Raw genomic sequence first — 13,443 nt, forward strand, 5'->3', positions numbered from 1 at the left:
TATTAACTCGGCTGCGGTGCAGTTTGTGGCTGGCCACTAAGCTTGGCAGCACCCGTGCGAGGGAGCAGACGGCTTTGCGGAAGACGGCCTCGGCGGGTGGGGGTGGGGGGTGGGGTGGGAAGCGCCCCCCGCGCCTGCGCGTTATGGCGGGGAGCCGGCAGCGTCGGCGCGCGCCTGCGCAGTGCGGTCTTTCCCGCCTCCGACAAGATGGCGGCGGCCGAGTAGCGCGGGGGCGGGTTGTGGCCGCAGGAAGCCCGGCCGCTGCAGCGGGCCGAGGCGGGATGCTGTTCCCAGGGAGCGCAGTTGGCCACCGGTGAGGAAGGTCAAGCACAGAGCTGCCTTCCCGAGCCCCCCGGCGCCCCCTACGTACACCCCCGTCTGCTCGAGTGCGGTCGCCGCTTTGCCTACTTCGCTACCGCCCTGTGCTGTCGGGTCCGGAGCTCCGGCGGCGGCAGGGGCTGTGTCCGGCAGGAGAGGAAGCGCCCGTGCTTCTGTCCGCGGGGCGAGCGTCTGGCAGGTGGGTGAAGCTGCAAGCTTCGGTGTCTCCTCTTGGGGCAAAGCTTTCTTGGCTTTGCCCCGCCGTGGCTCAGACCCTGGTGGTGTTCAGCCAGAGTCCACCGCTGCTTTGTCTCCACGTCCCGCCCCCTCTCCGCGCCCCACTCCAGGCCTCCGGCTGGCCCCTGACTTTGCGTGCCCTCCATTCCCACGCAGGGGCCGGGGGTCGCAGCGCCGGCCGCCCTCCGAAACCTTTCCTGCCTCCTGCTGAAGCGTCAGCCCTTGCAAGCGGTCTCTCCTTCGCGTTAGGTGGGTGGGTCGTCTGCCTGTTTTAGTCACCTCCCCATCTTCCTGGTCTCGACCTTTTGCTTCCTTGAGAAGTCTTTTTAACTGTCTGGAAAGCTTTCCCAGGCTTATAGACTTACAGAGAAAAGCTTGCTATCCAGACGCCAGTGGATTTTGTTCATCTTGTCGGGGGGATCCAGCCCCCAGGAGACTTTGATGGTTTTGAGGAATGGTGCCAGTGACGGCAAGTGATTCTTCATCTAAATTAATCCTTTTCTGACTACAGCGAGTCTTCAGTCTCTAACCTTTTTTTGGAGGGGGGGGGGGCAGACGGAGGGACATATGTATACTAGATCCAGGGAAAGAATTGAGAAGTGGTCCTGGTTTTAAAAGAAGGCTTTGTGAGGGTAAGAAATGTAATAGCCCAAGAAAGGATAAGCGATTTTAGTGATTCTTTTATTCACTGTTAGCTAAATCGTCCGTTGAAGCTTCACAATCTTGTGTTGTCCAAGCCCTTTGTTTTATTTGGAAAGGACTGAAATGGAGAAAACGCTTTTTAAACTTGAAACTTCTCAAATTTCTTGGGTTCTCAATTGTTACTAGTACTACTTGGCAATCTTTCTTGTACTTGATATTTTCTGCAAAATTTAGATTGTGCCAGTGTCATTTCTTCTTCATTTATTACTAGGGCAAGAGTAGTCAGAATTAATGGTGTAAAAAGTGCAAACTGAAGGAGGGATGTGGTAGTGGAGGTTGCCATGTCTGATTTTTCCCAATTTTTTCCTGTAATTGGATAATGTGTCAAGAGCAGCAGAATGGTGAAAAATGAAGCTATGAGTATAAATGGTAGTGTATCCACTGAGATTGCAATGGGTGGAGCTTTTAAAATTAAATTGAGTGATATCCTTTTTTTGAAGCCATGCTAGGTGCTCTCCAGAGTTTCTAAAGCACAGACTGTTGTTGCCTTATTGGAAATTTATGCTAAAAGTCTTTTAACAGGTGGGTTACAATTGGCCTGACAGATTTAACTTTTTGTTCTACCTCCTGACACACATCTGCCTTAACCTTTATTGTAGACTTTTAGCCTCTTGATGAATTTCTTAAATTTGGAGATAGAATTGTTCATTTTAAAAGGAGAGGAGATATTTTAAGTGTTTGATTCCTGTACGGGCAGATTCATTCACTTGTTTGTTGCTGTGCTATGCTAAGTCGCTTCAGTCACGTCCATCTCCTTGCAGTCTCCACAGGACAGCCAGACTCCTCTGTCCATGGGACTTCTCCAGGCACGAATATTGGAGCAGGTTGCCATTTCCTCCTCCACAGGACTTTCCCGACCTAGGGATCAGAGCCACATCTCTTCTGTCTCCTGCGTTGGCAGGTGGGTTCTTTACCACTAGCGCCACCAGGTAAGCCTGTTTGTTTCCTGCACCCGAGGACTGCGTGTTTTTACAGGCACTTGTCTCTCAATTCTGTGCTTTTAGCTGACGGGGTAGTGCTCAGCCCTAGGCAGTAGCTCATTGCCTGAGGCATTGTGTCAAGACCTGTCTGACCACAAACAAGCACTCTTCCACACTTATGGAACCCGTTTTCTCTCTCTCTTTCTTCCCCTCTTCCTGTCTTTAGGAACCCTCCCGTCTTTGTGTCTATTCATTCAATTCTTTAGCCTACTGCTCTTTTCATTTGCCTCCCCTAGTCACCAGGATCCCATGGTCATCAGTTTTTACCAGCCCATCATTGATACCTTAGAATACTTAACTTTATGTCAATTTATCTTTCTAGTGCCCAGTTCTGAACAGGCCTAATCACTATCTTGATCCCTGAAGGATACAAGAGACAGTTGTGTGAGGATTTTGGATTGTTTTCATACCAGTTAGTGTTCTGTTATCCTCCAGATCTATAATGTCGATTGTGAGGGGTTTTTTTGTCTTACTTCATGAAAGTGTTTATAGCAAATAACTTGATCTTTTCCTTTCCTGAGAAAAATCTCAAGCATCTGAGGTATAATCTTTTCTATCCTGATATCATTTCTTTATTTACTCTTCTCTGAAAAGAAGGAATTGTCCTTCCTTTTCTTCAAGAGCAACCTTCTCCAGATGTGTCCATGATCATCCCTCTTTATCTTTCTTTCTCAGTAATTATCCATGATCACTCCTTTTTAAGTTTTGCCCTCTCTAGCCTCCATGCATGCTTAAATATACCTTTGCCAGGGCTGCCAAACACCATGCTGTGTGCCGTGCAGCTCACAGAAGCCAGTCTGAATTTTGAGCCTGCTGTGCCACTGTATTTTTATTCTTTAATCCTAGGAGCCTGGTGTAGTTGTTGTTCAGTCGCTCAGTTGTGTCCAACTCTTTGCAACACCAAGAACTGCAGCATGGCAGGCTCCTCTGTCCTCCATTACCTCCTGGGGTTTGCTCAAATTTATGTTCATTGAGTCGGTGACACTACCTAGCCATCTCATCCTCTACCACCTCCTTCTCCTTTTGGCTTCAGTCTTTCCTAGCATCAGGGTCTTTTCCAGTGAGTTGGCTTTTCGCATCAGGTGGCCAAAGTATTGGCGCTTCAGCTTCAGCATCAGTGCTTCCAGTGAATATTCAGGGTTGATTTCCTTTAGGATTGGTTGATCTTCTTGCAGTCCCAGGACGCTTAAGAGCCTTCCCCAGCACCACAATTCTCAATTCTTTGACACTCAGTCTTTATGGTCCAACTCTCACATCCATACATGACCACTGGAAAAACCATAGCCTCGACTCGACGGACCTTTGTCGGCAAAGTGATGTCTCTGCTTTTTAGTATGTTGTTGAGGTTTGTCATAGCATTTCTTCCAAGGAGCAAGCATCTTTTAATTCCATGGCTGCAGTCACCATCCACAGTGATTTTGGAGCCCCAAAAAATAAAGGTCTGACACTGTTTCCACTGTTTCCCCATCTATTTCCCATGAAGTGATGGGACCAGATGCCATGATCTTAGTTTTCTGAATGCTGAGTTTCAAGCCAACTTTGTCATGCTCTTCTTTAACCCTTATCAAAAGGCTCGTTAGTTTCTCTTCACTTTCTGCCCTTAGAGTGATATCATCTTCATATCTGAGGTTATTGATATTTCTCCCAGCAGTCTTGATTCCAGCTTGTGCTTCATCCAACCCAGTGTTTCTCATGATGTACTCTGCATAGAAGTTAAATAAGCAGGGTGACAAGATACAGCTTTATTATAACTCTTTCCCAGTCAGTTGTTCAATGTCCGATTCTAACTTGCTTCTTGACCTGCATACAGGTTTCTCAGGAGGCAGGTAAGGTGGTCTGGTACTGGTGTTTCTTTAAGAATTTTCCACAGTTTGTTACGATCCACACATTCAAAGGCTTTAGCGCAGTCAATGAAGCAGAAGCAGACGTTTTTCTGGAATTCTGTTGCTTTCTCTATAATCGAACAAATGTTGGCAGTTTGCTCCCTGGTTCCTCTGCATTTTCAAAACCTAGCTTGTACATCTGAAAGTTCTAGGTTCACATTCTTTTGAAGCCTAGCTTGAAGGATTTTGAGCGTAACCTTTTTAGCATGTGAAATGAGTGCCATTGTATGGTAGTTTGAACATTCTTTGACATTACCTTTCTTTGGGATTGAAATGAAAACTGTGAACTTTTTCAGTCTTGTAGCCACTACTGAGTTTTCCAAATTTGTTGACATATTGAGTGCAACACTTTAACAGCATCATCCTTTAGAATTTCAAATAGCTCAACTGGGATTCCGTCACCTCCACTAGCTTTGTTGGTAGTAATGTTCCCTAAGGCCCCCTTGACTTCACGCTCCAGGATGTCTGGCTCTGGGTGAGTGACCACAGTGACTGGTGTACTGTTCTCTGTGTATTCGTGCCACCTCTTCTTGATATCTTTTCCTTCTATTAGGTGCGTACCATTTCTGTCCTTTATGGTGTCCATCCTTGCATGAAATGTTCCCTTGATGCCTCCAGTTTTCTTGAAGAGATCTCTAGTCTTTCCCATTGTGTTGTTTTCTTTGCATTGTTCACTTAAGAAGGGTTTCTTATCTCTTCTTGGTATTCTCTGGATCTCTGCACTCAGTTGAGTATATCTTTCCCTTTCTCCCTTGCCTTTCACTTCTCTCCTTTCCTCAGCTCTTTCTAATGTCTCCTCAGACAATCACTTAAGCTTCTTGCATTTCTTTTTCTTGGACTAGTTTGGTCACTGCCTCCTATACAATGTTACGAACCTCTTTCCAGTGATGAACCTCGTATATAAACTCATATAAAACATATGAATCTCTTTCAATAAACTCATATATGAACCTCTTTCAGTTTTACGAATCTGGTAGACACTTTCTCTACCAGATCTCATCTCGAATCCATTTGTCACCTCCACTGTATAATCATACGGGATTTAATTTAGGTCGTATCTAAATGACCTAGTCGTTTTCCCTACGTTCTTCACTTTAAACCTGAATTTTGCTATTAGGAGCTCACGACCTGAGCCACAGACAGCTCCAGGTCTTCTTTTTGCTGTCTGTGTAGAGCTTTTCCATCTTCAGCTGCAAAGAACATAATCTGATTTTGGTATTGACCATCTGGTGATGTCCGTGTGTATAGCTGTCTCTTGGTTGTTGGAAAAGGGTGTTTGCTATGACCAGCGTGTTCTTTTGACAAAACTCTGTTAGCCTTTGCCCTGCTTTTGCCCTCCAAGGCAAAACTTGCCTATTATTCTGGGTGTCTCTTGGCTTCCTATTTTGTATTCCAATCCCCTGTGATGAAAAGGACATCCTTTTTTTTTTTTTTTTGGTGTTTGTTCTAGAAGGTGTAGTTCGAGAACTACAGCAGTTCTACTTCATAGAACTGTTCAGCTTCAGCTTCTTTGGCATTAGTGGTTGGGGCAGAGACTTAAGATAACACTGATATTGAACAGTTTGCCTTGGAAATGAACTTAGATTATTTTTTTTTTTCCTGAGGTTGCTCCCAAGTACTGCATTTAGAACTCTTGTTGACTTTTAAGGGCTACTTCCTTTCTCCTAAGGGATTCTAGGCCACAGTAGTAGACATAACAGTCATCTGAATTAAATTCGCCCATTCTCATCCATATTAGTTCAGTGATTCCTAAGATGTTCATTCTTGCCATCTGCTTCACCACATCCGATTTGCCTTGATTCACGGACCTGCCGTTCCAGGTTCCCATGCAAAAAAAGAGCAATAGCTCTTTACAGCGTCGGACTTGACTTTAACCATCAGACACATCCACACAACTGAGCGTCATATCCGCTTTGGTCCAGCCACTTCATTCTTTCTGGAACTAACGACTGCCCTCCACTCTTCCCCAGGAGCATATTGGACACCTTTTGATTGTGGTGCTCATCTTCGGTGTCTTATTTTTCTGCCTCATGCTGTTCGTGGGGTTCTCGCAGCAGGACTGCTGGAGTGGTTTGCCGTTCCCTCCTCCAGTGGGCCACGTTTTGTCGGAACTCTTCACCAGGACCCGTCTGTCTTGGCTGGCCCTGCACGGCATGGCCCATGGCTTCACTGAGTTACACAAGCCCCTTCACCACGACGAGTCTGTGATCCATGAAGGGGTATAGTAGGAAGGACATTTACTTTTAAGCTTCAAAGATCTGATTTTGAAGTCTACTGAAACCAGTTACTGTCTGTGTGGCTGTGGGCAACTTACTACTCAGGCTGTGTTCTTTGTCTGTAAAGTAGAATGTTATACGAGGAAGACATGGCAACCCAATGCAGTATTCTTGTTGGAGAGTCAGCATAGACAGAGGAGCTTGGTGGGCTGTAGTCCATGGGGTCACAAAGAGTCGGACAAGACTGAGCGACTAAGGACACCACAGAATGTTATACTTACCTCACAGAGTTGTAATCGACGGAGTTTAACACACGTTACATGTCTTTCCAAGGGTTTGGTGCATTATGGAGTTCTTAAAAGTGTAAATTATTCTTTCCTTTGCACTCTGACTTCCCTTACCATCGCAGCACCGAAATTGGTTTTTAAAAAGTCATCTTGATGATCTAATTACCAAAGCTAACGGCCTTATCTCAATCATCCAGGTTTTCTTAGACCACTTCTGAAATATACTCCATAGGAATGAAATGATCTGATTTCTTGTTTCTTGGCTTTATAGTTCCTGATTCTCTTACGTCTGAAAGTTTCTTTACATTCCCTGCAGTGTCTCGATTTTGCTCTTTCCCCTAAACATAGCTGTTTCCTGTATCAGTTAGGATGCAAATAGGATTTAAAAACAGAAGAAGTGTATTAGCTCAGGTAATTGGCAAAGGCATAGGTAGGATTAGTTTAAAGGGCAATTTGTGCATAAGCTTGGCTTTGCTCAGTCCTCAGTCCTCAGTCAGCACAGAGGTTCTGTGTTTCCGTTTCCTCTAAACTGCCCTCCCATTTGGGTTCCTGCTCAGACTGGCTTCCCCTCTAGATTGAATCCAAGTGCTTTCCATCTTTATCTGTAGTGTGGCGACCTTTGTGCTCAGGTTTATCCTTTCATAGTTGCATGTTTCTCTTTCTGCTCCAGGCATCACATTCTGACACAACCACCAAAGACGGGAGGAAGTTTGCCCTCTCATCTCTTGATGAAGCAAGTAAACCTTTTACAGAAAGCCTGTATCAGATTTCATTTTGGCCTTATTACTTATGCCCTAGTTGCAAGGGGACTAGAAAAACCAATATCTAGCATTTCAGTCTAGGAAGAAATTAAATGAATGGCTACAGGGAAGATAACCAACATTGTCAGTGACATATATTGATAATATTGTATGGAGAAGTAAGCTTAAATGAATGAGAATTTTCAGATAGTAGTGGCATTCTTAAAGCACTGCTTATCTCAAGAGCAGGTATAAGCTGTGCTTAGGACTGAATCAGTCATTTAGATAGTCATGAATGACTAATTAAAATGGATTACTATATAAAATTAGTATATTTGAGTGGTATATCCCAGTTCTTTTAAGGTTGTTGTTAAGAACATTTACGCGTGCACTGTGAGGAATGGATACAGGTAGCAACTAACAGGGAATAGACCTGTGGTTCTTCTTGAAGATGAGTGGTGTTTGGAAATCTGTGGGTCTGGTAGAGACGAGATATACCAAGTGTCCTGTGATGTTTGCCCGCAAAACAAGAATTGTCCCTTCCAGAATACCAATAGTGCCCCTGTACACTGAAAAAACAAATGCTTTGGTTTTTTCCAAAGAATTCGCTGAGATTCCTCTGTATACTTATATTGCAAGTGACAGAAAACCAAATTCAGACTGGCTACACAGTAAAGGGCATGATTAGGTCTTGTCCTTGAACTTCATCTGGGGCTTCATCCAGTCTGAAATCATCAAGGACTTGGCTTAGTTTCTCTGGTCCTGCTCTGGCATTCCTCTTGTTTTGGTTTCGCTCTCAAGCGAGCTTATCTCATGGTAGCAAATTACTGTAGCACTTTCAGACTTAATACTCTCATTTCATATGTAAAGTAAAATGAAGCATATCTTTTGTTATTTGGTTTTGCAAGTGTTTGTTGAATGTCATCACTGTTGAAACTTCCCTGAACACCTGCCCCTAAAAGTGGATTACTTCCTCTGTTATGTTACAACTTCACAGAACTCTGTTGCATGCCATGTTCTATGGTTATTATGCTCATATGTCTCATGCATTAACTTGCCTTAATTGTCTGTGTGTTCTTAATGTGTAGAATACTCTCTGACTTAGTGGTACACAGTAACCATTTATGGATGAATGAGAGGAAGGAAGGATATGGAAAGGGGCAGAGAAACATAAGAAGTCCCCATTCCTTCCTGTTACTGAACCCTGAATTGTGAACGTTGTACTCCTACCACCAAAGTATGTGTGTCATGCTCTTGTGATTGAGAATGAATTCATTTGAAAGCTTTACTGAATTCTAGTAGTGTTCCATCATTATTTTCTCAGCAAAACTAAAACCAGTTACCATCTTTTGTTCTTTCAACAAGTATTTTTGAAAGCCTGCTATTGGCAGTCATGTGACACAATGGTAAACAAAGTAGAGCTGTGCTTCCTGAGCTTAAATATCAGCGAGGGGCATAGACATTATTCATGTGTGCACACTCAGTCGCACACACACGTCAGGGAGCTCACAGGTTTTGAAGCAGAATAAGATAGATTCAGGGGATTAAAAAGTAACAGGATACTGTAATACTTCAGGTAGTTTGGTGAGAAAAGGCTTTTTGAGAAGCCCTTTTCTGAGTGAAGTGGATTAAGCCATGGAACTATCTGGAAGGAAATGTTCGGGTAGAGCAAGCAGCAGCTTCTAACGTGGAAATGTCCTTGGCATGTTGGAAGAGCAGCATGTGGGAGGCCGTGGCTGAAGCGGGGGTGGGGGGTGTGTGGCAGGGCAGGTCAGAGGGTAGGTGTGGGCAGGGTAGACCAAGGGGAGTTCTGAAGGTCATTTAAGGACTTGATTTTATTAGCTAGAAAGTCTGGAGAAGGCAATGGCACCCCACTCCATTACTCTTGCCTGGAAGATCCCATGGATGGAGGAGCCTGGTGGGCTGCAGTCCCTGGGGTCGTGAAGAGTCAGACACGACTGAGCGACTGCTCTTTCACTTTTCACTTTTGTGCTTTGGAGAAGGAAATGGTAACCCACTCCAGTGTTCTTGCCTGGAGAATCCCAGGGATGGGGGAGCCTGGTGGGCTGCCGTCTATGGGGTTGCACAGAGTTGGACACGACTGAAGCGACTTAGCAGCAGCAGCAGCTAGCTAGAAAGTCACTCAGTCGTGTCTGACCTTTGTGACCCCATGGACTGTACCAGGTCTCCCACATTGCAGGCGGATTCTTTATCAGCTGAGCCACAGGGAAGCCTCAAGGGAACTTCCCTGGTGGCTCAGATGGTAAAAGCATCTTCTTGCAATGCAGGAGACCCGGCTTTGATCCCTGGGTGGGGAAGATCCTCTGGAGAAAGAAACAGCAACTCTCTCCAGTACTCGTGCCTGGAAAATTCCGTGGATGGAGGAGCCTCGTAGGCTACAGTCCATGGGGTCGCAAAGAGCTGGACACAGCTGAGTGGCTTCACTTTCACTTTTCACTTTCTAGCCAGAAAATTGGAGATGATATATCTTTGGAAATCTAATTATTATTTTTAAGTTATATTATTTTAAGTACTAATTATGATTAAAGTTCTCTCTGTGCTAAGTAACTAGCATATGATAGACTTAACACAATTTAAATGTTAAATAATTTATCTGAATAAAATGGTACTGAGATAAAAGTTGAAATTTTAAAGTTACCCTTTGAAGGAACTTCTTAAAATATTTAGGATACTTTACTTAGGTTTGTGATTATTTTCTTCAGCTCTTATGTACCCCATTACTAAAGTTTTCTGTAGTCATTAAAGAAAATTCAGGAAATGCAGAAGTACAGATGACATTCATAAGCTCAACATATGAAGAAAACCAGTTGAGTTTTCGTCTCTCCCAACCCTTCCCTCCCGCTTTCAGTACCCTCTGTCCCTCTCTTCTTCCCTCTGTCTTTCACTTTCTTCTTTGTGCCTATGACTTTTTCCCCCTGTTACAGTGTAAACATGTGTATATGTCTAATTTTTTAAAAATTAGGTTATATTCATTTCTTGGAATATTTGATAAATCTTATTTTTATTGACTGTATAATCCCATTGTAAAAATTATTTTTCTTAATTGTTTCCTGGAGTTGGTTATTTAGTTTAGGTTTTCTATTTTATCATCATGTGGGCAGTGAATGTCTTAACACATGGATTTTTTTCTCTTTGTCTTTTTCCTTAGAATGGAATGATTGGCACTGGAGTAATGTAATGGAATAAGGTTTCATCTTAGACATTGTTAAGGTTCATGATACATGTTGCCACATTGTACCATGTCTTGTAAGCCCAATAAATGTTAACTGGTTTGAAAGTAACGGTAGCTGGGTGGTGGTGGGGAGGTGAGGACCTACGGAGTTGCCAAGCTTGAGTGATAGGCTAGGTTAGCCTTTTATTTCCAAATATTTCTTTCTTTTTTATCTTTAATATATATTTCAAGGTGTATATAAAAGCACCATGGAGAACTTTACATGTTACTGCAAACACACAAACACACATGAACTTATTGCTCAGGTCAAGACGCACAGCGCTGCCGCCACCCCAGAGCTCCTGCCCTTCTGGTTCCCGGTCTCCAAGAGGAAGCTTTCAGCATTTCCCTCCAGGCCTGTTTGCTCAAGTTCGTTTTGTTTTGTTTCTGTGAAACCCTTCATCATGTTTAAAGAAGTTCCCTTCTGTACCGGTTTACTAAGAATTTTGTGTTTTGTTCTGTTTGTTTGAATTTAATGCTTTTTTTGTTGTTGTTGCAGCTTTTCATTACTGTATGACTTTTCTCCTTCACTATGTTAATATATTGAATTACATATTATTTAAAATCTTAAACCTAACCTGATTTCTGAGGTAAACCTAATTTGGTTTTACAGTATTACTCTTTTTATGTATTTCTGGATTCAGTTTGATATTCTGTTAATAGTTTTGTATCAGTGAGGTGGCCTATATTGTCCTTGTCAGGATTTGAAATCAGCGGTTATCTCATACTAGCCTTATAAAATGAGCTGACCCTCATTTTCTATTCTGAAAAAGTTTAAGTAGGACTGAATTGTTCCATTAAATTTCTGTGAGAATCTGGCCGAGAAGCCATCTGGGCTGGTAATTTTCTTTGTGGAAAGATTTTTAATTACTCCTTTGATTTTTAATTTTTAACCTTCTCAGATTTTCTGTTGATTATTTTGGTAGTTTTCCCCCTAAGAAGTTGTCCTTTTCATCTAAACTTTTTAAATTTACTAGCATAAAATTATTTATAATAAATATTAGTATCCGTTTAATGGTTGCAGTAAAGAATTATCTTACTGTATCTGTTATAGGCTAAAACTACCTTCTGTTTTTCCTCATTCAGTCTCCCTGGGAATTTAGTAGTCATTCAAAGGAACCAAATTTTGAATCTTGCTGATTCCTTTTCTTTTTATTATATATTTGTTCTCTATTGCATTGATTTCCACTCTTTATTTCCTTCCTTCTACTTTTTGGGATTTACTTTTTTGTTCTTTTGCTAACTTCTTGTAGATCACTACTTTTCAGCATTTCTCCCTTTTAAATATATGCATTTAAGGCTGAGCATTTCCCTCTAAGTACTGTTTCAGCTAGCAACATTACTCAAATTTTAATATATAGTACTTTTATAATTCACTTTAAAATGGTTTCTAATTTTCACTGGTATCTACTTTAACACTTGGATAATTTGAATGTATTATATTTCTCGATTTCTGAACACATGGAGATTTTCTAGTTGTTTTCAAATGTCTTTTATTTCTAACAACATAAGGTATGTCATCAGAGAACGCTTAACAACATAGCAATGTCATCAGAGAACAATCTCAGTGTTTCAAAGGTCTGTGATTTCAGACCTTTAACATTTGAGATCTGCACTGTGGCCCCAGTATATTATTTTTTCCCTATAGCTATTGAATGTGGTGTTCTAATATATTTACATTGGATCTTGCTGGTTAATTCCGTATTTCAAATCTTCAGGGTCATAAGTGACCTTTTGTTTGCTTGTATCAATTACACAGACAAGAGTGTATTAAAATATCCCATTTACCACTGTAGATATTTCCCCTTGTATTCTCTCAGCTTTTGCTTTATTTATTTGAGACATTGCTAGTAGATGAACATATATATATACACTGTGCTTGGTTGCTCAGTCATGTCTGACGCTTTGCAACCCTTTAGACTGTAGCCCTCCGAACTCCCCTGTCCTTGTGATTTTTTAGGCAAGAATACTGGAGTGGGTTGCCATTTCCTTCTCCAGGGGATCTTCTCGACCCAGGGATTGAACCCACATCTCCTGTGTCTCATGCGTTGCCAGCAGATTCTTCCCCTGCTGAGCCATCAGGGAAGCCTAGTATTTGGATAGAAATGTGTAATAGTTATATCTGCTTAGTGACTTACTGTTACGAAGTATTCCACTTTTATTCTGAAAGTGCTTTTTGCATGAAGGTCTAGTTTGTCTGGGATTGATATAACAACACCAGTTTTCTTTTTATTGTTTTCTAAGGCTGATCTACATACGTGGTTTTAAAAAATCATATTCTGTGCTCGCTTCGGCAGCACATATACTAAAATTGGAACGATACAGAGAAGATTAGCATGGCCCCTGCGCAAGGATGACACGCAAATTCGTGAAGCGTTCCATATTTTTAACGGACCACCAGCCCAGGTGGGATGCATGAATCAGGTGCTCTTGCCTGGTGCACTGGGAGGACCCTGAGGAGTCGGGTGGGGAGGGAGGTGGGAGGGGGGATCGGGATGGGGAATACGTGTAACTATATGGTTGATTCATGTCAATGTATGACAAAACCCACTGAAATGTTGTAAAGTGATTGGCCTCCAACTAATAAAATAATATTTAAAAAAAAAATAAAAAAAAAAATAAAAAATCATATTCTGCTTTTATGTTATCAAAGCCTGATTGTTTCTTGTCGTATCATCTTGGGTGTTTCTAGCATTGTAACATGTAACTTGCTTCAAATGTAGGCACTAATAAGATACTGAGATAATGTCTTACTTGGTTGAATTTAAAAAGTAATGAGCATGATTTTGAATAAGTACTGAAGTTGTTTTAGGTTTCTCTTATTTTAAACATTAAAAAATGTAGTTTT

At 42.2% G+C, this 13,443-nt stretch overlaps 1 long non-coding RNA gene and 1 other non-coding gene across 2 annotated transcripts; both read left to right on the forward strand.

Moving 5' to 3' along the window:
* Positions 1–230: 230 nt before the first annotated feature.
* LOC136155301 (uncharacterized) lies at positions 231–13,067 on the forward strand. The gene is made up of 3 exons (XR_010660763.1): positions 231–517; positions 2,019–2,186; positions 12,840–13,067. It is a non-coding gene; the product is annotated as an uncharacterized lncRNA (long non-coding RNA).
* LOC136155305 (U6 spliceosomal RNA) lies at positions 12,877–12,983 on the forward strand. Its single transcript, XR_010660767.1, has one exon. It is a non-coding gene; the product is annotated as a U6 spliceosomal RNA (small nuclear RNA).
* Positions 13,068–13,443: the final 376 nt, after the last annotated feature.

Source organism: Muntiacus reevesi, unplaced genomic scaffold, assembly GCF_963930625.1.
Source record: "Muntiacus reevesi unplaced genomic scaffold, mMunRee1.1 SCAFFOLD_138, whole genome shotgun sequence".
Taxonomy (NCBI): Eukaryota; Metazoa; Chordata; class Mammalia; order Artiodactyla; family Cervidae; genus Muntiacus; species Muntiacus reevesi.